The 4489-nt window shown below is 37.4% G+C and overlaps 1 long non-coding RNA gene across 1 annotated transcript in view; it reads left to right on the top strand.

The window, feature by feature from the left end:
• The first annotated feature begins 588 nt into the window (after positions 1 to 588).
• The window catches only part of LOC115068149, an 8577-nt gene continuing 4676 nt past the window's right edge, over positions 589 to 4489 (top strand). Inside the window, exon 1 of the long non-coding RNA XR_003847525.1 lies at positions 589 to 638. This is a non-coding gene — a long non-coding RNA (uncharacterized LOC115068149). The remainder of the gene's footprint in view (positions 639 to 4489) is intronic.

Below are 4489 nucleotides of genomic sequence, written 5' to 3' on the forward strand. Positions count from 1 at the left end.
GCTGTCCTGGAACTCACTATGTAGACCAGGCTGTCCTTGAACTCACAGAGATCCGCCTGCCTCTGCCTCCAGAGTGCTGGGACTAAAGGTGTACACCACCACGCCCAGCAAAAATTTTTAAGATTATTACTTCAAGCCTCATTTTATCACTTTAGATGCTTTATTACATTAGGAGTTATGTATATTACATACATGTCCTGCATGAGTTTTAGCAAGCTAAGAATAAACCTTTGTTGAGTAAAAATGTTCTTACTTCACGGATAAGTGAGTTAATGATGTAACAGTCCTGTCCAGTGTTTTATGCCATATACATGTTAACAGACATTGTATATACTATACTTTAAAAACGAGAATTTTGTAAAAATTCATTTATAAATCTTTGCTGTTTTCTTCCCTGAGTGTTCACTAAGCTTATTTAATAATTGTTATGTTGTCATGCCTTTATTCCATGATAAGAATTAAGCTTTTGTTTTGTGTACATGTTTTTTGTATTTTTTGCCTTTGGATGTATTCCATGTAGAGTGAGATAATTATTTAAAAATAAAGTTGTATTTATGTGTTGTGCTTAAGCTATCTTTTTGTCTTTTTAGTGATAGAAAACGAGCTAGAGAATTTATAGACTCTGATTTTTCAGAAAGGTGAGTATAAATGTAAATATTTTGTTTTGGGGGAGGGGTGAGGGTTAGGGCCCAGACTCTAGTTTGGCTCTTAAGTATTGGGAGGTTTTCCTTTGCATAACTTCAGCTTTATTCAGTTTCTACCATTATGTCATTCTGCACTGAGTATTCCAGTTCACTTATATTTGTATAGTTTCAATAGAAATAATCTGTGAAATTAGCATGACATTCAGGCCCATGCCCTCCTTTTGAGAGAGAAGGTGTTTTGCCAGAGTGAATATTCCATAAGTCCCTAATGTGCACCAACTTATTTTTTTTTAATGTGTATGAATGTATTGCCTGCATATATGTAAGTGCAATGCCCACAGAGGTCAGAAGAGGGTGTCAGATCCCCTGGAACTGGAGTTATGGATGGTTGTTAGCTGCAATGTGGGTGCTGGGAACTGAACCTGGGTCCTCTGCAGGAGCAGCTAGTGCTCTTAACCCTGAGTCATCTCTTCAGCCCCATGCACAAACTTTTTTTTTGTCAGAATTCTGAGTTTATTGTACAAAAGCAAACAAAGGAATTCTGCATTTGGGTCATTGACAGAGAAAGATTTGTTGATGGGAAGGAGACTGATTGATGCAATGTTTAGAACAGGAGCCCAGCATTTTTCAGGTCTCCACTGAACTGCAAACACTGGTGCCAAGTTGGTATATTCATCTTCTGAGCATTCATTCATTCATTCATCAAAAGTGGATTGAGATCTCACTTTCTGCCAAGTATCACGCTCTTGGAAGGTATGCTGGTTCAATAACAATTTTGCAAAACAGAACAAGGACTTACTGGCTGGCAAGTTACTTTGGATGTTATCAAGGTACCAGTCAGTTGAACTTGTCCAGCAGAGGAAAGCCTGCCTTATACTTTTCACAGAGAGCTCTTTAGGGTTTGGTAAATGTAAGAGGATGCCAGTCACTCTAGCCTGTAGAGAAAGCTACTGAAGGGTTTTCTTTCTTAGGTGATTACAGAGTTCACCTTTAAAAAAAAATTATTGAGAATTTCATACATGCATATAAGGTGTTTTGATCAAATCCATGCCCACTCCCTCCCCTCCAACACCAACTTTTAAACAAATTTTTAAATTATTTATAGATCATAATAAACTCTTGTTTCTTAACTACTGTTTGGAGTACAATATCGCCTTTCCTTAGAATATTAGTATGATAGTTCTTCTTTCTGATTGTTTATCAGAATCCCTGTGATCTCTGTTAGATAAAATATATATGCCTCCAAAGTCATTTAATTCTGACATTAAGAAATGTAAGTTGAAGAGCTAGGAATGCAGTTCAGTGATAGAACATTTGCCTAACATGCTTAGGTTCAATTCCCAGCATTAGGGGAAGAAAGAAAAGAATTATTGGCCTTTGTGTGAGCCTAAGTTCAAAATGTCATGTAAGCCACTATGCTTAGTACTTATTAATGTTACACTATATTAAAATGAGTGTCATCTTAAGAAACCATTGGACCCTATAAGATTATCATTATTAAATAAAGCCTCACCAGTGGTTTTCATTATATCCTTAACTGCATAACAAGTTTGGAACCAGTTTGGGCTACATGAGACCTGTCCACAAAAACACTGGAAAAAAGCAAAACAAAATAATAGAATCTCTTATTCCAGTGACAAATAGAAATAGCCAATAAACTTATGAAAAAGTACTAATCAGCATTAATCATTTTAAAAATACAAGTGAAAATCACAATGCAATACTGTTCTGCATCTACCAGCAAAAGACACCAAACATCTACCAGCAAAAGACACCAAACATCTACCAGCAAAAGACACTCCTGGCATTGGCAAGGATGTAAAGCTGCTAGAGTGCTTCTGTACTACAGAAGTGTAGGGTGTAACAACTATTTTTGAGAGCTAAAGCTGAACATTCATACACTTAACAACTTATCAGTTCTAAGTAGTTAGTCAACGAATTCATGTACATATCTATAAGAGGCTCCATGTTTAAATCTAATTGAGACACCAAAATAATAACTAATTAAATTAAATTTTTTAAAATGAAAAACATAGCAACCAATTAAAAAGGAACAAGCTGGTTATGGTGGCACATGGTGGTAGAATATGATGAAGAGGCAAAGGCAGGAGGGTCATGCCTACACACTTGTGCGCCCACAACTATGCGAACACACACATACACATGCACACACACACAAATGATATTTAAGCCCCACATGTTGACTTATGTATGTATTCCCAGCAATTGAGTGGTGGAGGTTGGAAGATCATAAGTTTGAAGCCAAAGAGGCATTAAATACAGTAGCCAGTTAACAGCTAGTATTCAGTTACTAAAAATGGAAGCGGAAGACTCCATAAGAAAAGGAAAGTTTTTCTTTCCTGTGCGTAGACTCCTTGTATCCCTCTCCCTCTCCCCTTTTTTTAAATGCTGGGAGTTGAACCTAGAACCTCATACATAAGAGGCAAACACTCTACCATTAAATGTGTGCCTCCATACGCCTCAACTTTTATAGACTAAGCTAATTTGCAGTAATTGTGAACAGTTCCTGGAGCAGTGATTTCAACCTTGTTAAACTCAGTGTCCCTTTTTTTTGGTCTTTTTGAGACGGGGTCTCCCTGTAGCCCCAGCTGTCCTGGAACTCACTATGTAGAGCAGGCTGGCCTTGAACTCACAGAGATCTGCCTGCCTCTGCCTTCCGAGTGCTGGGATTAAAGGCATGCACCACCATGCCCAGCTTTTCAGTGTCCTTTTTATGTAAGACATTTTTTTAGATATGATGACACATACTTGTAATGTCAGTACATGGGGCAAGAAGATCAGAAGTTCAAGGTCATCCTTAGTTACATAGCATTCAAAGTCAGCCTGTGCTATATGGAGATGTATCTCAACAAAAACAGATAGGTAAGGTGGCTCAGGCCTATAATCCTAGCACTTAAGAGGAAGAATCAGGAGAAAGGCCATAAGTTTAAGGCCAGCCTGAGCTGTGTAGTAAGGCCCTATCTTTAATAAAAGAAAAAAAAAACCTTTAGACTTTGTATAAAAGTGTCATGTGACATTTTAAAAAAATCTTTTTAAAGCCAGGTATGGTGGTACACATTTGGAATCATAGTATTGGGAAGTGGAAGCAGGAAGATCAGGAGTTTGGAGTCCAGTCTCAATGAGACCCTGTCTCAAAAGAACAAAACAACAACAACAAAAAAACTTCTTATTTATTCATGGGTCCCATCTCCAAAATATCTTGTGTTTCAGTTTTTTTGTTGCATTGTGTTTCTTGAGAAGGGTCTTATGTAACACAGGCTAGCCTCATATTTGCTATGTAACCAGAGATGACCTTGAGCTTCTGATCCTTCTGCCTCCTAAAAGATGGGATTACAGTATAGTGACCCACAACAGTCAGCAATATCTTACTACAAATATGCAAATACTCAAAATGCAAAAAAAAAAAAAAAGGAATATTGGTAACCCCAAGCATTTTAGATAGGGGCTACCTATCCTGTATTATTTATAATCCACTATATCTAAAGTATTAGTACATAATAAATAAAGTATAAGTGTGATCTTTTATATTTGTTTCTCCTGCTAAGACTTTGAAATTAAGTGTGCACTTTTAGAATACTTTTAAGCTGGGCATGGTGGCACATGCCTTTATTCCCAGCACTCAGGAGGGAGAGACAGGTGAATCTTTGTGAGATTGAGGCCAACCTGGTCTATGGAGTGAGTTCCAGGCTAGCTACAGAGAGACCCCGTCTCAAATAAACAAATAATTCCCCCTACCAAAAACTTTTAAAAGACTTTTTTATTTTTAATTGTGTGTGTGTGTGTGTGTGTGTGTGTGTGTGTGTGTGTGTGTTTTTTGTGTGTGC

Source organism: Nannospalax galili, unplaced genomic scaffold (assembly GCF_000622305.1).
Source record: "Nannospalax galili isolate Female #2095 unplaced genomic scaffold, S.galili_v1.0 scaffold708, whole genome shotgun sequence".
NCBI classification, from domain to species: domain Eukaryota; kingdom Metazoa; phylum Chordata; class Mammalia; order Rodentia; family Spalacidae; genus Nannospalax; species Nannospalax galili.